This window comes from Myotis davidii, unplaced genomic scaffold (assembly GCF_000327345.1).
Source record: "Myotis davidii unplaced genomic scaffold, ASM32734v1 scaffold1, whole genome shotgun sequence".
Taxonomy (NCBI): Eukaryota; Metazoa; Chordata; class Mammalia; order Chiroptera; family Vespertilionidae; genus Myotis; species Myotis davidii.
The window spans coordinates 4,656,421-4,677,483 of NW_006294681.1; positions in this window are offsets into that span (position 1 = coordinate 4,656,421).

Consider the following 21,063-nt stretch of genomic DNA (forward strand, 5'->3'; position numbering starts at 1 on the left):
CGGGCACCTATGGATGAGGACAGTGGGTGGGGAGTGAGGGCGGGGGTGGTGCGGGAAGCGGGAGGAGGGGAGTTATGGGGGAAAAAAGAGGAACAAATGTAATAATCTGAACAATAAAGATTTAAATTAAAAAATAAAAATAAAAATAAAAAATCTAAAGGCCATCTGTGCCTCTCATTATCTTTCTAAAGGACAGAGCTGTGCTAATCTGTATTCCTTTTTAAAGCATCTTCACTCTTACAAATAAACAGTATATTACAAATATCTTGAGCCATATTAGCAACACAGCTAGGATTGTAAGGCTCATTTGAATTAGGCTGGGCACAAAAGTGCAAGGCCTCACTTGATGGGCGTGGGGGTGATTGACATTTACTTGGGACAGGAAATAAGTACTGTTTGGACCTGAGATTTTACTTTCATACCTTTAAAACAAAAGAAAACAAAATAAAACATCCTGTGATTTAAAATAAAAGGAAGAGTGATAGTCTAGTTTTACAGATTCAAATTATATATTTACAAATTATAAATACATTTATAAGACAAGGATGAAAATAATTTTTCCTTATAACTTTCCTCTTTTAAGACATTAGTATAATTACTTTCTAATGTAATTTTTTAAATTTGCCTTAATTTTCTTCAAATAGACCAAGTCCAGGAGTATGGGAAAAAGTCTTTTACCTTATTACAATGTTTTTCTCTCTTATGGTGTCTTTTGTAATCCAGTCATTCATTTGAAAAGCATGCACAGTCATATGAAGCCTTTCTGAATTGTTGGCAAAACAAGACAGGAGATGCCACAGCAAGTATTTAAAGTCTGCATGTCTCAACTTTAGGAGCATGACATTCCGAATATTACATTTTTTTAATACATTGCACAGTAGCGTTTCTCTGGTGACTATCATGGTGTGTGTTGGCTGAAAACAGAGTTCTGATATTAAGTCACATGACAACCTCAGGTATTCTACCCTTTTCTGTGCTCTCCCCGATGGCCCTTTATTGCAGTCAACGGAGGTTCTGCGCCTCAAGACTGAATGGGAACCACCATTTCCAGGTATCTGAGAATGGCATCTTCAAAAACTGCTGCGAATTTTTCAGACCAGAAGTCCCACTAGATTAAAAACACTCACACATAATCCTAAACCCTTGCTGGTACCACTGGGAGACAAGCAATAAAAAACTGGCTGCATTCACTTATTTCTGAGTTGGACATTCTGTCTTCAGAGACACCTTAAACCTGATTCTTAGAGAAAAAGACCCCCCCCCCGGCCCCCGCCAGGTAAGGCACACACCAAAAAAGCATTGCTTTCCAGATCCAGGCCAGCCATGTACCTCTCTTCCAATCATTACTTTTAATATATATATATATATATTATTGATTTCAGAGAGGAAAGGAGAGGGAGAGAGAGATCGAAACATAATGATGAGAAAGAATCATTGATCAGCTGCCTCCTGCATGCCCCCTAATGGGAATGAGCCCGCAACCCAGACATGTGCCCTTGACCGAATCGAACTTGGGACCCTTTAGTCTGCAGGCCAATGCTCTCTCCACTGAGCCAAAACCAGCCAAGGCTCAATCATCATTTTTAATGTGTGAGGAATTTGGATTTCTTTATTCTCATGGTGCATTTTTTTGTTTACTGTTTATTGTTATTGATCAAATGATTTAATCTTTTTCCAAATTCAGCTACAGAATTTGAATCCAAAACCTCAATGGCAATGAATTTTCCAAGTTTCACAATAGATTATATGCTCCTTACCAAGATGTATTGTGGTGAGGCAACCAAATCTGTCTTATGACAAACCAACAAAAACAGAGATCCACCATCAAGGGTCAGTACAAAAGACTAAATTGCTAGGTAACTTTCTAAGTCTATCCTCTTTGCTACATAGGAAAAGCCATATATAATAAGTCATTCTCTTTTTGTTTGTTAATCCTCACCTGAGGATATTTTTCCATTGGTTTTTAGAGAGAGTGAAAGGAAAGGAGGAGACACAGAGAGAGAGAAACATGGATGTGAGAGAGACACATCAATTGGTTGCCACCCAGACCAGAATCAAACCTGGGACCATTCAGTTGTCAGGCTGACACTCTATCCACTGAGCCAAACCGGCTAGGGAAGTCATTCTTTAAGATACCAAAATGGAAAAATAAAAGATACCAAAATGAATATAAGTTCTCTCTCTTAAATGTTGCTCTTTTATTACAGGAGAGGTTGAGATGACGGTGCCACTGGTGCAGAAATGACTTTCATAAACAACCTAGAGTTTGCATTGATTCTTTGTTTTTCTGTTTTTCATTAAAAAACGAGAAAAAGCCCCCCCCCCCGGCCCCCGCCAGGTAAGGCACACACCAAAAAAGCATTGCTTTCCAGATCCAGGCCAGCCATGTACCTCTCTTCCAATCATTACTTTTAATATATATATATATATTATTGATTTCAGAGAGGAAAGGAGAGGGAGAGAGAGATAGAAACATAATGATGAGAAAGAATCATTGATCAGCTGCCTCCTGCAGGCCGCCTAATGGGAATGAGCCCGCAAGCCAGACATGTGCCCTTGACCGAATCGAACTTGGGACCCTTTAGTCTGCAGGCTGACGCTCTATCCACTGAGCCAAACTGGCTAGGGCAGGAATTTGATTTTTCAGTGGACAATTCCACTGCTGTAATTCACATCTGATTCACCAAGGTCTCATAGGCCGTCCTTAGCAGTTCTTGAAAACCCCCAAATATATTAGTGAGGACGGGCAATATTGGAGTAGCCAGGAGTAGGATAGACCCTAAACATGGTTAGCTTCTAGTACAGACTTTATTAGATTAGTCACAATGCCATCTGCACAATTCCCATCTACTCTGACATTTTTCAGTAAAATGAACCAGAACACCCCCAGAGGAAACTCAATGCAGGATGAACTGTATGATACAGAGAATGCTAAATAAGCCCATGCTTTGCCCATCTGAGGAACTGGGAACAATTTGCCAGCAAATCTGGGCATGTTCCCATGTGGAAATGCTGAGCTCCACCCAATGCCATCACTGCTGTGCATAGCAGCTCAGGCCTCCTCCTTAAACCAAGCGACACACCAGGTCCTTTCAGTCTAGAAGTGACCAGAATCAAACCTGGGACCATTCAGTTGTCAGGCTGACACTCTATCCACTGAGCCAAACCGGCTAGGGAAGTCATTCTTTAAGATACCAAAATGGAAAAATAAAAGATACCAAAATGAATATAAGTTCTCTCTCTTAAATGTTGCTCTTTTATTACAGGAGAGGTTGAGATGACGGTGCCACTGGTGCAGAAATGACTTTCATAAACAACCTAGAGTTTGCATTGATTCTTTGTTTTTGTGTTTTTCATTAATTATTTCCCAGGGAATGATAAAGACCTTGTTGTTTCCTATGGGAAGCACATTATAATCACACTCTCTGCTTCCCATGTGTGTTCCAGGAGCACTGCAATCTGTTTTCCTTCTCAAATACTCTGAGGACACAAAACACCCTTAGATGAGCTTTCTTGTCTTGGAATTTGGTAGGATGCTTTTGAATTCCACCTGAGAAAAAGTGCCTTTCACTACTGGAGCTGGTTCCGAATATTTGAGTCTTACAGTGGCCTCATTCTTTACCTATTTACCGTGTGTGTGTGTGTGTGTGTGTGTGTGTTTAATCTCAATATACTAGGGCACATATCCCTAGAATAAACTCACAACAATTTTATGAGGAGAATGCTGACATCCAAGAAACATGGCAACACGGTGTTATAATGAATGACAGTTACAGTGTAGGTGTGAAGTGGAACTTCTGGTCTAAAAAATTTGCAGCAGTTTTTGAAGGTGTCTGGGAGAGACATAGAGTTGAAAATACCCCCAAATCAGGAGCAACATTTAGCTTCGGTTGCTCACATGAACCAACGTTTAGCTTCGGTTGCTCACATGAACCAGAGAAAGCTGGGAAACATGACTGCAGACTTTCTCGCCTCACATATGTAAGCACCAAGACCTTCAATCTATGCAGATCTGCTCCTCTTGCTTAGCTCACTCCAGGAGATCCCAGAGAAAGCATCAATTTTAAATATGCGCCAGAATGGCTTTAACTGTGCCCACATCCTAGGGAATCAGTGAGCCCTCTTGGACAAGATGCTAGATATTTCTCTATTCGTATCTTTTTCTTCTCTCCTCTCAACTGCTACTAAAACAATTTGTGATAAGAATGGAGTTATCGTAAGGGAGTTTTTTTTTACCAGGTATATGCTATTAGCATTAGGATATAAAGAACTTTTATAATCTTTGCAGCAATAGAATGTATTGCAGTACATAAATTAGAATAATTAAATTATAAGCCCTTGCTTCAAAAGGAGCACATATTAAAGTAATTCCATGCAAGTGTACTAGCTGTAACACTTTCTTAATTCCTTCCCAAATATTAGCATTAATAAATATATTATAAAGTTTGAAAGCAAAATAAAATAAAAATTATTTTTGAGACTTTCAGAAGTGTCACTATTAATTCACAGTTATATATCTTAATAACTTTATAAAGACTGGATTATCTCTCGCTATAGAGATAGTATTAGGCTATCCAAAAGGTGAATTTTTAAAAAAAAGATGAATGATAACCTCAAAATTACTTTCATCATCCTTCTAAATAGTAAAGCACTAATAAATGTAGAGGGCATGTAGTTAAAGCATGGGGAATGGTCCTGATGGTTGAGGTTCAAATCCTCATTCTGAGTCTTAGTTGCAGGGTTTGTAACCTCTCTGTGCTCACTTTCCTCATTTGTTAAATGGGGGGTCATAGCAGTATGTGATTTATACAAGTTGTTGTGAAGAAAACTGAGTGTGTTAATACATTTTCTGAGCTTAGAACAGTACGTAGGAGATGTAGTCATGCTCAGGATATATTAGCTGTCGCTATTTGTAAACCTGGTAGTAAAATGAGAACAGTTGGAAACGTCTTCAAACTTGGTGTCAACCCATCTGTTAAAATGGAAAACTAACACATCCGCAGTGTCACAGGCTCCTTTGTTCCTACTGAAAAGTGCTAACCAAATACCTATCTGCATATGTGCAAAGTAGAGGGGAGGCAGATAGATATTGGGAAAATATGAAAAACGTGGGAGCATAAGTTACCCTGTAATATAGTAGTCTTCATCATTTAAATATGGAGCACATTGATTATTAAATCGGGGACCTAATGAATATCAATGTTCTAGAACATTTAGAAAATGTAATTGTAATATTTTATTGCTGAAAATTCTTTTTTCTTGCTCTATCTCTGATCAGACACAACGAAAGTAATTTTGCTTGAGATAATGATAATAATGGAAGACAAACACTTTCACTGATTGATTTAGACAACAAATAAAAATCTGAAGTTAATTAAAGTAAAATGGTAAAAGCTTTCCACTCTACAATTATAAGAGTCTCTAAATCCCAGTTTAATTTTTCCTGTCATGTAAAATACCCGGCTTCAATAAAAAGAGGAAATGTTCCAGTCTCTGTTTTTGTTTACAAATTTTATACTCTCTTTTCTTCACTAAAATGTCATCAGTTAAAAATCACTGGTCAATTAAATGACTATCCCCAAAACAAATACATACTTGCCTTAAATTCAATAGGGCTTAAAGTTTAAAATAATGAGCTGCATTTGTAATAACTAAATATAAAATGGCAATTTATCATATTTTATTAAAAAGATGGCCAGAAATGACTTATTATGAAAGAATTTTTTCAATAATGGCAAAAGACATTTTCTAAGTAATATAGGAAATGCTCTGTATACGGAGAAAAATTTTAATAGTAAGTGGTTAAGCATTTCATAGTTTTTAGTATTGTTTATGAGAAACGATACTTTAGATTCTTCAGGATTTGGGATGATGGAAAGAAATTTTAAATAGAATGGGACTGTTAAGTGCAGTAATTAGTCCTATATAATAAAAGGGGAATATGAAAATCAACTAAACAGTGGAATGACCGGTTGCTATGATGCACACTGACCAGCAGGGGGTAGACACTTAACACAGGAGCTGTGCCCTGGTGGTCAGTACACTCCCACAGGGGGAGCGCAGCTCAGCCAGAAGCCCGTGAGTGCAGCAGCAGTGGCAGAAGCCTCTCCCACCTCTGAGGCAGTGCTAAGGAGCAGTGAGCAGGAGGGCAGTAAGGAGCAAGGGATCCCGGACTGCTAGAGGGTGCAGGCCTGGCTGAGGGGATCTCCCCTCGCCCCCCCCCCCAACCTCCCAGTGCATGAATTGGGCCTCTAGTATTATAATAACTATGTACGGTGCCAATTGGGTGCTGGAAATCAGGGGGAACCCTTTGTAAAGCATATGATTGTTTAAAAACTGCGCTGTACACCTGAAACTAGTACAAAATAATACTGAATGTAAACTTTAATTGAAAAAAATGTAAAGACTAGAACTGCCCCTGTATGCCCATATTGGAAGAGGAGGAATAAACCTAAGAGCACAAGCAGATTTATTGTTGATGCTACTTAACTAGCCATTGCTGTCCACGGGGAAAGGCTGTTTGTACCAGTGAACTCAGTCAGATCGAATAAAGGTAACCTTGCAAGTTACCATAAGGATATGACAAGGAAATGCCACACAGTTCAGACAGTGACAGCTCTCTGGGAACAGATCTCGAAGGAGCTTCACCGGCCTCACTCTGCCTCCAGACGCTGCCGGGTTGCTGTTTTTCACCACGATTTCTGACTCTTAGTTTTTAAGGCTCCCACAGAACTCAGGAGGAGAGAATGAGGATAGATTAAGTGAAAATGCCACAAGACTCGCTGTTCTAAGATTTAGCTTTAACTTGAATAAATGTTCCTCAGACCGCCGCAAGCTTTGTTTAATTTCCAGAGTGTAGACCAGAAGTTGATTTCCCCCCCTTTTGCCAGTGTTTTCATTACTTTTATGGAGGAGAGAAGTTCTTATTGCACTATTTCTGTTGGTGTCCTCCACTTCTTTGGTCTGATTGAAACAACACTCAATCTGGTCTTTCCTAGCAAATGCGTAAGAAAAACCTCTCCTCAGTCTTCCTTGCTTCCTTTTTTAAAAGTTAAATTACAGTACCCTTTACAAAAGACTCCGTTTAAGCCCTAGCCGGGTTGCTCAGTGGATAGAGCGTCAGCCTGCGGACTCAAGGGTCCCAGGTTTGATTCTGGTCAAGGGCACGTACCTTGGTTGCCGGCACGTCCCCAGTGGGGAGTGTGCTGGAGGCAGCTGATTGATGTTTCTCTCTCATCGATGTTTCTAACTCTCTATCCCTCTCCCTTCCTCTCTGTAAAAAAATCAATAAAATATATTTTTTAAAAAAAGACTCCTTTTAAATCTCCATCATATTTAGAAAATATTCTCCTTTCCCCACTCTTTCTTTTATTTTCTCCTATGTTATTTGAATCCAAGGACAGAGTAACAATCACATCATACACATTTGCTCCCTCCTGTTATGTTTTTCTCTCTTGATACCCACTTATCTCTGGCCCCAATTTTTGCAGCTGTCTCTTCTCAGCCCCTACCCTTCAAGGTTCCTGCCGGTGCCGTTTGCGGGAATTGGCCTTGCCAAGGCAGGAAATGCTTCCAGATTGTGTGTGCCTCTTGAATCCCGCTGGCCTGCAGCTGCTCCTGCAGTTCGTAACTTTATTTTCATTCTCCCTCTGTCTGATTCATCTTTTTCTTTTTTCTCAAGGGCAAAGGCTTTCAAACGGAAGTCTGCTGAACTAGGGATGTGGGGATGGGGGAGTCTGGGAAAGGCCATGGGGGCAAAGCTTCAAGCGCCAGTCACGCTGGTCAGATCGGCTCTGCTTTTATCTGTTACATTTGCTTAAATCTCCCTGTAGCACTTCCTAACAAAGTGCTCCTTGGCAAAAGAAAAGAAAGTTGGAAAATTACTTCTCGGAGGAAAACAACCCCACTGTTGCCACAGATGAGATTGATAGAGCACAGAGCCCAATAACATTAAAGGAGAACCCACCATTAAACCATCCTTATTTCAAAGACCAACTTCAAACTTCTGGATTCTCTAGACCTCTGCACAGCAAAGTGAAGCCTTTTATTTTATAGATGAGAAAATTAATGCCCGGAGAAGATAAGTGACTTATCCGGGCCCAAAATGGGGTAGCTGGAGCCAGAAGTTAAATCAACAGTCTATTGGCAGGTGTGGGTCTTTCTCAGGGTTCTTGGCCCATAGCATGCTTCTCGGCCTTCGTAGTTCTTAGCCTGTGAATGTGACTCTCCTCCCAGCCTAAAGCCCTTCTCAGGTTGCTCCGCTCTCCCTTACACTTTACTCTCCCTCCCCGTGCCTTCTTTGGTTAGCCTCCTGTGGGTTTCAAAGATGGCAGCAAATTTTCCGTTTGCTTTAATTAGCAATGCCTACCCTGACTATTTCAATGTCTCTTAGTTCAAATCCTTAAAATCTTAGATTCAAATCCTTAAATGCCTATTTGGTTCAATCTAGCCAATGGATTAGCTACCCTCCAGATCCCTAGTCAATTATCCACCTCTGTTCCAGTAAATTGTAGCCATGGGAGTTGGCTTGCCTAGTATAATCATGGCCATCCAGACCTGCTCCTTCACTGGGTGGCAAGTATGCCAAAAAGTGATGGTGGAGATAATTTTCTAGAACAGTCACTTTAGTGTGGTCTCAGAGACCAGTAAGTCTCTTAATGAACAACTGGTATAATTGATCTATTTATGAATACTGTTCTATCTTAGTCCAGACTCTCTCTCTCTCCCTCCCTCCCTGTCTCTCTCTCTGTTTATAAGAAATTCGACCACATAGTTAAGGAAATAGGAAAATCTAAATCTGCAGTGTGAGCCAGTAGGCTCAGACCCAGGAAAGCTAATGAGAAGTTCCAGTTGTAGGCCCAGCAACCTGACACTTGGGAAAGCCCATGGGGCCCATGCAATCCAAAGGCAGTCATCTGGAGAACCCCTCTTACTCAGGGAGGCTAGTCTTTTTGTTCTATTCAGGCCTTCAACAGATTAGATGAGGCCCATCCATATTATGGAGAGCAATCTGATTTCTCCAAGTTCACTAATTTAAATGATAACCTTACCCCAAACACCCTCCAAGTTTACACCTAAAATTAACCATCATACCTGAAACTAATACAAATAAATATTGAATGTAAACTGTAATTGAAAATTATATGATCAACCGGGGGGGGGGGGGGGAAATTATCCATCACATCTACTTTCTAGGATTAAATCCAAAATAGCCCAGGTTCTACGAGTGAAAGTGATTTGACAGTCCTCCTCAGTAGCTCATTTCAATTCATTTTTTATTTACCTCAAATCATTCTTCCTTCTCCTTACCTAAATTTCTTGACATTTCACATGCATAGAACTGTCTAGAAGAGCAGAGGGACTGCCATGAAGAACGAAAAGAGACCTAAGGGGTCTCTTATGCAGAGGGAAGTGGTTGTGTCATATTCTTGGACTCTTCTTGCTGAAAGGCCCGCCAAGGTTCCTGGCAGGTAAACAGAGTCATAGTTTGGCCAGTGTATAAGTAAGTGTTTCAGAATGATTCAGTACATTCTGGAGGGCTGGAAATTCCTTGATTAGTCACTAACTTTTACATGAGCTTCAATAATAAACAGACTTCCAACTAGCATGATCACATGGCGAGATTCCTTTCTAAAAGAATGCCTTGTTCTATTCCAAGCATGTCAAACTCATGGCCCATGGGCCACATGCCTCATTTATTTGGCCCGTGTTAGCCTTTGAGTTTGACATGCTTGTTCTACTCTCTCTCCTCACAAATTAGAGCAACCTGTTTATCATCAGTGCTATATGAGCTATAAAAATTAAATAAGGCCATAAGACCTAATTCATAGAAATCTGGTAGTGATTAACTGATTCATGATCAATAAATCTTTCTAAAGCATGTGGATCTGTTATACAAGTGCTAAGTGTTACTATTGTCACTGTGAAGAGATTATGAGTCTGACAGTTGGGGTCTTCATTGCTCAGAGGAAGAGAAACAAATTCTCTTAGAAAATGCACGTTTGTAGATATGTGGGCCATAAAGGTAGGAGTAGATGTCATGTTCTGTAAACTTGGAAAGGACAGAAGCAATCTTAATATCATAACCAGAGATATTAAACAAGTAATGTTTAGGCACATTACCTGTTATATTCCTGGGGTAGCTGAGGATCATTTTCTTTTTTGGCATGTAAATAAATTATTAGTCAGGGCTTTAAAAAAAATAACACAACTTTCAAGATACCGCCTTCATCTTAGAACTTCTAGACAGAGCAGTGTTTTATCTACTCCATAGTGCTGAAGGGCATGACAATATCTTAAGTTATCCTAAAAAAATACAATGTGGAATTCATTTTTTAGATTATGACTTATTCAATGGCTAATCTGCTACTGAAATAGTGCCACTACTATCAAGTTGTGTTAAGCAATGTATAGGGGGAAATGGAAAATTAAAGCCTGTTAAAACAGCTATTCTGTTTGTACAATGCAGCAGCATGGCTTCAATTTAAGCAGGTGGCTATGATAAAACTACAGAGATTACAATGCCTGAAGCACCATAGACCAATAGAGACACGAACCGCTGATTATCTGTGGACACCATAATTTTCGAGCTCTGCTTTTGACAATCCTTTTAAGTTAGACCCTAACTTCAGTGTTCTCTAATATTGCCTCAAAATTGCTTTCATGTTGTGTTTATATATTGTGTTATGAGGCAGCATCTTGGGAAATAAATTTTTAAAAATTTACTTTGAAGATGTTAAAATTGTAGTAAACCCAATAGAGCTCCCATCTTTGTTCTTTTAGGTTATTCAATTCTACAATATCAGCTGAACGATGTTTTAGAAGTTTGAGCATGTGGCCTCCTTCCATTGCTAGATATGGCTTCAAGTTACCAGGAATACTTCTAGGTGACTTATTTCCCCTCCCAACTCCAATTCTATAATAGCTACTGAACATGAAGCAGTGAGTTTTTCAGTTGTTTCAGTAATATTTGTTGAGATTGTACAATGAGACCACAGGTAGATGTATATTAAGGTAAGTACGTTGTGCTCCTTATCTTCAAGGAATTCCCAGTCTGGTGTCAGAGAAAGACCCATACATGAATAACCTGGTATGTGCACTGATGGGTATGTGCAATGTTGGATATAAGCTCAGATAACTGAGTGCAGATGATGGGGCCTACACCAACATAGATTAGAATTACAAAGCACCTAATGAAGCATGCAATTCTGATATTTTTGTGTTTCATAAGTCAGCCCAGTAGTAGCCATGATATCAACTTAATTAATTACAACCCCCATTTTTATTAAAGAAAAATAAACTAGAAAACGTTTGCTTCCAGTCTTACCTTCCTCCAATCCATTATCCACCATCTCTCTGAGATGCAAATTTGATGATTGTTTTTCTGACCCAAGCCCTTCTGAGTCTCCTACAGCCTGACTGATAAGGTCTAAATTCCTCCATCAGGTCTCCTTCCCATCTCTGGCTCTCCTAACCTTCCAACCTCATTGCCTGTTACTCACCTTGCTTGTCCCAGTTCTTCAGCCATACTCACACTCTACATATTTTTGTCAATTCCCTCCTCTTAGAATGTCTGTTTGCTCTAGATCAGTGGTTCTCAACCTTCCTAATGCCACGACCCTTTAATACAGTTCCTCATGTTGTGGTGACCCCCAACCATAAAATTATTTTTGTTGCTACTTCATAACTGTAATGTTGCTACTGTTATGAATCGTAATGTTAATACCTGATATGCGGGATGCATTTAGGCAACCCCTGTGAAAGGGTCGTTCAACCCCCAAAGGGGTCGCGACCCACAGGTTGAGAACCACTGCTCTAGATGATATCCGAATAACTGTGTAAGATACAGCTCAGGAGTCTTCTCCTCTGGGAAGCCTTTCCTTACCTTCCAAGCAAAGTGATCTCTCCCTCCTTTGTGCTATCACTGTAGCTAATTTGTACCTCTGTAGTATAGCAATAAGTGCAGTGTCTTTCAATTACTCGTTTATATATCCACCTTCACACCTGGCCTCTAAGCACCTTGACAGCAAAGAAAATATTTTGTTTTTGTCTCTTGACATCTAAAAAAGGAAACTTGTAATGAATAACAAATTACTCTCTTTGCTTTGTCATAGCAATTCAGTGTCTTGTGAATATTTAGTTCCACAATCCATTCCACTTGTAGTCTAAGCATCTTGAGGGCAGAGATTAGGCCTTAAATATTTTTATCTGCCAAGAATATGAATAAAGAAACAGATGAGTTAATTTGGGAAACTGACTATCAATAATAATACTTTACATCTGCAATCACCATTACATTTTCCTCATAGAATTACTGCATTACTTGAGAAAGGTATATCAAGAATGTTGCTCTGTGAACATTATCCAGTAAAGTGATTTGAAAAGGATAATAATAACCCTGTCATTTCCTCTATCCCCCCATCCCCCTACCCCCTGCCGCCTATAGAATATTAACAAACAATGATCTGGAAGAGATGTGGTACTAGATGCCCTCGAAATAATCAATAAATGGATTAAAGTGAGACTTTAGTGACATGAAAAATGACTTCTATTTGGCCTTGCCATCACTCTCAGGGCTTGGGAGAGACCTGAATCTTGGAGAGTCAGCCCATCTTGATGCTTATGGCAATCTCCAAAAGGGACTTACAAATCACCAGGTGCCCCAGATTTAAGAGAAGATTCAAGTAAAGAGCAGCACCTGCCCTTGGTAAGACCTTTCTTCCCTCACCAAGACTCAGCCCCAGAACATTTGAAGGATCCCAGAAAGATGCAAGATTCCCAGCTTCCTGTTCTCATAATGGTTACTATCCAAGGAGGGCATCACCTCTAACAGCTGGAGGCCAAGAAGCAAACACTATAAGTATTAACTTCTGTCTTTTTAGTTCATTTTCCTTAGTATCTCTGTTCCAATAGTTCACTATTGGATCCCATTAAGACCTCCAAGCCATTGACAATCCGCCACATCCTCATGTGTCTACTTCATACATTACCCAGCATTGAGTTACCCATACATTTCTCACTATAATAGGTCTCTTGGATACACTCTCAACTCCCTAGACAATGGGTCAGTAAACTAAAGCCCTCAGGAAAAATCAACCCGCTGATTGTTTTTACAAGCAATGTTTAACTGGAACACAGATACCCCCACTAGTTTACATATGATATATGGCTACTTTTGCACTATAATGGCAAGCTAAAAAGTTGGGATAGAAACTGTACAGCCCACAAGACAAACCTAAAATATATACTGTCCAAGACCCTTTCTCCATCATATTCACATGGAAGAACTCCAATTCTCCATTTACTCCTAATCTGCTCATGAGCAGCAGAATAAGCTGAACAAAACCCACTCCTAAGCTGAGTAAGCTCCATTTACATTTAGGACCACAATTTTCAAGTCAGCCTTCAACACTGTGCAAAAATTCAACTTTAGTTCTCTCATCAATTAATCCTTCCAGTCTCTGAAATTACTATTTCACATCTTCTGTTCCCTCCAAAACTCTAACTACCCTTTTTCTCTTCTCTTAGAGGATGACTTTACTTCTCATTTCACTTACTAGTAAAGAAATAACTATTTGGAAAAGAACTACCCTGTCTACCCACCACCAATTGTGCCAACCTGTTGACACCTCTGCCCATTTTTTCTGTGTACCCCTTTCTCGCAATGCTTAGACTATTTCTACTCCTGAGGGTAACCAGTTGGCATGCGTGTCGAATCTTGTCTACTGAAGGACTTAGATCCTGTAATTAATCCCTCTCTTTCCCATTTTTTTAAAAAAATACATTTTATTGATTTTTTACAGAGAGGAAGGGAGAGAGATAGAGAGTTAGAAACATTGATGAGAGAGAAACATCAATCAGCTGTCTCCTGCACACCTCCTACTGGGGATGGGCCTGCAACCAAGGTACATGCCCTTGACAGGAATCGAACGTGGGACCTTTCAGTCTGCAGGCCGAAGCTCTATCCACTAAGCCAAACCGGTTAGGGTTCTCTTTCCCATTTTATTAATTCATCTTTCTCTACTAGATTATGGTTATCAACAATATAATAATTCCCATAAAAAAATGCATTTCCAAGAATCTCCATTCCCTTCAGCCTCAGCCCTGCCTTGTACCCATCCATGTAGAAAGCATTCTCTCTATAGACTGTCTACACTTCATCTTGAATTATCCCTTCAATCCACTCCATTCCAACTTTTCTCATGCATCACAGACTGAAAAAAAAAGTCACAAGTTCATTGTGCTCAACCTCTCAGGAACATACGCTATAAGGATTACTCTTCCTCCCTTGAAACTCTTTAGTACTGGTTTTCAGAGCACTGTAACTTCCTGGTGTTTTTCCTTTCTCTCTGTGTCTCCTCCATCTTTGTTACTGCCTCCTTTGTTCCTCAATTGCTAAATTGTGGAAGGTCTCAGAGTTCTGTGCTCAGTCCTCAGACCTCTTCTTTATTTACACTCATTTTCTAGAGGGTCTCGACCCATTTCATAGATTCAAATACCATCTATATTCTGATGCTTACCAGATTTTTATCTCCAGCCCAGAGATCTTTTCTGAATTCTATGCCAACTTCTCTAATAGACAGCTCAGACTTAATAAGGCCATGCAAAGCTCCCCCCATGCTTCTTCCCCATTCTTCTGTTTCCATAAATAATTTTATTCTACCAGTTACAATCCCACACATATCCTAAACCTACTATTCATCTCTCCCTTATCATCCAGTCCATCAGCAATTCTTATCAGCTTTTCCTTTGACATATATCTAAGTCTCCACCATCATCTCCTATCTGACTTTCTTTGCTTCTACTCTTTTTTCCTTCCTCTCCCACTACATTCAATTCTTTCCATAGAAAAGGGATTTTATTATAAATATAAATCTGTGAATGTCATTTCTGTGCTGCACACTTTCCTGTGGCTTTCCATGATGCAGAGAGGAGAATGCAAACTCCTCCTCCACATAACACAGAAAGCCCTTCATGAATTGACTTTGGTCAGTGTCTCTGACCTCATCTTAAAGAGGGTCTCGCTTGCTCCATCTTAGCCTCGTTAGCATTTTTCCTAACCGTTTGATGTCAGTGTTCTTTCCTCTCAAGGCTTTTGCACTTGCTGTTCCCTTGGCTTGGGATACCCCCCCTGAGACCTTCTTCATGTGGCTTACTACCTTATCATTGTCCATATACATTCTGTTCAAGTGTCGCTTCCTCAGAGAAATCTTCTCCGATCACCAATCTATCTTCTGCCAGGTCATCCTTCACCCACCTACTTTGTTTTTAGAGCATTTCTCACCAGGGCCATGGCATTACACATTTCTTATTCTCTGGATCTGCCTGGAGAGTATAAACTTTATGAAGATAAGACAATGACTGCCAAATCATCACTGCATCCTGGGGCCAAGAATAGTGCTGAACATGTGGTGAGCTTACAGTAACTATTTTTTAAATAAATAAATAAACTTGTTTATATATGATTCTGTGTCTTTGAAATCTTTATAAGGGGAAGAATGAATTTCTGCAAACTAAAAATCAACAGGGGAAGAAATGATTTCTTTCTGTAAAACATGGAAATATAGTTTTAGAATGACTTGATGTTCTATTGAAGGCCCATTAAATCTCTACAATTTACTTTTGTTAAGACCCTTCCTTATGATGTGTCAGAGATCCCTTTCTCAGTTAAGTTTGTAGGTATCAGAGGACTTGATCAGGGCTTATATTAGGAAAGAAAAAAGAAGGGTTGTTAAAGAGTAAATGAAATGACCTTCTCAACATCAAGGAGTAAGGGGACCATTCTGCGTGTGTTTGGCTGCCATAGGAGAGATTTAATTTTGTTAATTATCCCAGGTCGACATGGTCGTCACACTTGCCAACAGTTTGTGACTTACACAAGAATGCATTTTTCTCTCAAATATCCATTGAGGCAGTGAAAGGTTCTGCACAACAACTAACTACTATCAACTTCTAATTCATGCGGTAAATTTTCCTTCAGAAGAAGCCTCCATAGATCAGACCTCACCAGATATACAGCAGACGTTCAAAATACTCCTCATCTACTATTTCTGATAAACGTAATTGCATTTAACAGAAAACATAAACCCATAGTTCCAATAAAATTGGCCTTTTTGTAAATACATAAAAAATGACATATTCAGAGAAGAAAACCTATCCATCTGAAAACACATGCAAATTATTCACATTCAAGAATTTAGTCACAAAATACAGTTTTAAGAACGAACATATGCTTTTGATTATCTCATATTCCTACAATTAGGCTGTCCTCTGCATTCTTTTCCAGCACCGATATTTTTCATGATTATAATTCTGATATACAAACAATCTCACTACTTCTACATTAACAGTGTCACTGAAGCAGCCAGTATAAGACCAACAGGAAATGAACTACAGTTCTGACTTTATCCCAACAGGAAAGAGATATGTTTATAATTTCCCAGTAGGAAATCAGATCAAGTTCTCTGAGTAGCTTGACAAGATGATGGTATGTCTCTTCTTTCTGTATTAATTTAATTCCAAAATAATGGTAACTCAGAGTTAAACGAGTAAGAATATATTTCAATCAATCAAAATATATGCCAAACATACTTCTACTGTCAGTTGCATGAAAATCAAGTTAATTACTGAAACTATTTGTAATTTTCTTTCCTTATTTTCTAAATCAGAGAGAAAAACACCAGGCTACAACTTTTATCATATCATCTGAAAAATTATTTGAAAAATAATTTTCTCCCACCTATCCTCGAACCGACCCGCCAACCCATTTTTAGCTGGAACGTGACATGTGAAATAGGTGATATGCTGCTTATATATTTCCTTGGAAAGTGAGCATAAATCAATTTATGCAAGAATGACTCCTTAAATCAAATTTCCAGACTCAGAAACCTCTGGTTTAATTTGCAGAGGTAGACTCAGATTAATTTTCCTCAGAGATACATTCTGTTGCTTTCCAAGTTGAAAAATGTATTCTAGATGACTAATGTTTCAGCGCTATTTTTCCCTAAGCAACATAAAATGGACTTTACATGGGCAGGAGCCTGATTTACCGACACAGCTGTCTCTCAGTGGGGGGTATTGCCAAGTGCCTCCATATGTGCTGCATTTAATATGCAGCATCTAGGAGGCTTTCATCAAAACAATGAGTGAAGCAGTGACACTCCTGGGGGAGTTACTGGACACAGAAACAATGAGTAGGTGCCCAAGGTTGGCCTGGGCTCCTATTAGAGCATCTATGAATTCTTCAGCTAAAAGTTGCCTTTATCCTGGGTAGGTGATCATGCGGTTTGTGGTAAGTATGGGGCTGAAATTCAACAATGGAGAGGAGAAAGACTCAACTTAGACATTGGAGAGGATAAAGATTCAACTTGGACTCAACATTGAACATTTGCTCAGTGGACTCAGAAAGAAAAAATCGACAGACCCCGTGTTCCTGGATTCCATAGGGAATAGGCAAAGGGTAAAGGAATAGAAGTGGGATTGGTTATATGTCTTCATATAAAGGTGTCTGTCCCTATATCTACTTATATATCATCACCATCTATTTATCTACCTATATGAGAGTGTACAACGATAAGATTTATTTATTACAGAAATGTCTTTGGAGAACACACACCTTGAGAAAAATTTCTCCACTCAGTGCTCACACTTATTAAAAATATAACTGTGTGATTAGCTAGGTAATGATTTTGTAGGTTGGAGGACAGCCAAACTCTTTTCAGTTCTGTTAAAAATATTTTTTGGAAGGAAAAAATTAAAATTGAATTGTTTTCTACATCCAGTAGTTCTCCTGTGTTTATTATGTTCTTACGTAAGACCCTTGCTATGCCCTCTGACTTTGCACCCTTCTGCAAGCCTGATGAAAGCTAAGAGGAAGTCCAAAGTTGGCCCAGTCCACGGTGAATGCTGCCCCCATTAGCGGTAGTTAGGCCTTAAATTAAATGAGGCAGTAAGATATTCTAGAATCTCATATGTGATTTTTTCATATGGGTACCTCCTTGAAAGTACTCACACAGTTAACACAATGTTTTGCAAGAGTCATTGGAATCATGACTTCTTTTTAAAAAATTTTAAATATAATAAAAGTAATTAAAATATACTTTCAAACTTGTGAAGTGGTGATACATTCTTTTTTAATTTATTTTTCAATCTTTAATTTCTTTATTGATTAAGGTATTACATATGTGACCTCATCCCCCCCCCCCCCTTATTTTTTAATCTGCCTGCTGATGGTAAACCAAGGTGGGCTTTTCTTGTCTTCGTGTGTTGCTGTTGTTTTCATTTCCAATCTGTTGCAGACCAGTGTTATTGATTGATTGATTGATTGATTGTGGTCTTTACTCTGTTCAATGAGACATATTCCCGAATCTTATGCTTGACTGTCCCAGCCATGTCAAATTGCCATAACTGTTTCTACATGTCCCTCATTACTTCCATACTAAGCTGTTTGCGAGCTAGTAAGCATCGCCCTGCAGACCAGCGCCAGTCCCCAGGCCCCCTTTGAATAGTGCTGCTGCGCCTTTTATGCGTTTCCTCGGTATAGAGTCCCATGGAGGATCTTGGCTAAAGAGAGCGTGCAGATAAGCAGGCCCGCTTTCCTGAGGGCCTTCCAGCCACTGAGAGCCACCGGGCAAAACCATCGTTTTCCTTGTCAGTGGTTTTCTCTCAGATCACTTGTCCCTGCTTTTTCTCCAGAGCCTGGCTTTCTTATAAAATCACAACAGAAATTGCTACAGATGCAGGTACACGAGTCTAATGTTGGGCCAACTCCAGCGAATTCTTCATTATGAAGCTCGGGGGCCTCTGAGAATGCTTCAAGCCCTGACACCTTCCCAGCGAGGGACTGTCGCCGCCCGGAAGAGAGCGTGCCTGTGCCAGACATGTGCGAGCACTTCCTCAGAGGCTCCCGGGCTGTCAACAAAAATCCGCTGAGAAGCCAGACAAGCGCTGCAGCCTGAGCATAAAGTATTTATAGGCTGCTTCGCTGCTGTCTCCTTCTGGGTGCTCAAGGAGCTCGCCGCATAACCTAAGTGGATCTTCCGAGCGGCAGCTTTAGCTTCGGCTCTTTCTAGCTAACGTAGGCCTGGGGTGGGATCCAAGCCTGGAGGAGGTGCCCAAGACTCCGCACCCCTCCCTTCTCCACCTCGCTTGCTGTCCATCACCTTGCTGTCCATGGCTCTCGCAGGCCTGGCCCACCTGCACTGGAAATGCTCTTATATGGGGCGGGGGGGAAAAGGGAGAAACAGCGGCTTGGCCCCCCTACAACCTCCAGGAGCCAGTGGAAGAGTGTGTGGCAGGGTCATACCCCCTTCCTCTTGTCCTCTGCCCCAGGGAGAGGGTAGCCTCTCTCCTTCCCTATCAGGCTGGATGTCTCTCTCTCTCTCTCTGAACACCCCCATTCTCCACTAGTTGGGACAGGGTGCTCCTTGACCCATCCAGATTTGACAGCTCAGGTGGGTGCCCCTGCTATGCCTCCTCCCATCCTGTACCTCCCATTTCTAGGGCCTGTCACGGTGGGAGATGGGGAGAGGGAGGGTACCTGTGTGTGGGAGGAATGGGAAAGGTTTGGAGTAGAACAAGGTGTGTTGATGAAGGTGGTGACAGCATCCAAGGGAGGAGTGACCAACTTGTCTGGTGGATGAGAAGGCGTGTTTATTTTTCACCCTCCAGCGCCATCATGGGCCACATAGCGTTCCTGTCAGTGGTGGACCGCATATAGGATGGTGGTCCCATGGGATTAGAATGGAGCTGACTTTCCTGTAAGAAGTGGAAGGATGTGCTTCAAGAAGGAGTTTTTTCTACGATGGGAGCAGTCTCTGTGGGACGTGGCAGTAGATTCCCTCTCACTCCAGCCCCTCAGTTTTGAGTGCACAGATTACATCCCAATCAGCCAGCCACTGACCCGTTTCGGCATGTAGCCTCCCCAGAGCTACACATCAGAGGGCACGGCAGCCCTCCCAGATCTCGCTGGAGGGTCCTCAGAATACATTGCTGCGAATTCTTTGTTGAGGACCTGAGATCCACACAAGGACACAGGTCCCCAGGAGCTGCCTTAACCAGTATTAGTGCCACTGCCATTTGTTAGTAAAAAGCTTCCTGCGGTTGTATTGAGCCAGCCTGTTCCTCTGTTCCTGTACTTGAGGAATATTTTCAGTTGTAATGACATAAAGAATAGATAAGTTTTATTTCTTTCATCAATCCAATGCCAGGGAGAATCCTTTGTGCCAGATAGGGTCAATAGGACCAAAAGAAAATGTCCAAAGTCAAAATATTCAGTCCTCAGCCATGCAGGGAGTGAATCATACTCTTCTCTGTCAAGGCTGCTGTGAGGGAGAGGGTGATGATGCCTGAAGACACTTGGCTGTGTTGCTCCTAACTAATAAGACACATGTGCTAAAGACTGGTTCCTGTCATTATTAGTGTTATTCTCACTTAGAGACAGGGTACATGTTGGTGATTGTTATTAATATGGCATAACATACCAACAATTTATAAATATAATTTTACATCAGGTAAAAAAACTAACGCCGTTTTTAAACTGTGCTTTATTTCTAAAAATAAACTTGAAGAGTCAGAGCTGCTTGAATTTAGGTTCAGATCATGATATTTCAAGTGACAAATATAAAAATTAAAGGATAAACTTGCCCCTCATTGCTAATGATTCTAGTTAGGATTTTCCTGAAAGCAAACATCTAAACTTTGTTCCTTGTTGTCTCTTCCACACCTGGGACCAGGTGAGGCTGAGCAGGGCCCCCAGGCTCCGTTTGGGCCAGGGGTAAGACAAAGCAGGTGTGTATGGGCTTTGTACCACCAATGCTCTTTCAGACAACAAGTCAGTGTGGCAGTGAGAGTCAGCCCATCTGAATTTCAGCTCATTAGCTGAGAACAGGGCATGCCCCCACATTTATGCATCAGTTGGAGCTGAACGAATGCCCTACAAACAATGCTTTACCTGTTCCCTAGCTAATATGATGGGGTATTTCTGAAAAGGTTGGAGTTGTATGATATTACTATAAGGACAGATGCTTTCCAGTAAACTGGCTGGAACTCAGACATCTAAAGGAG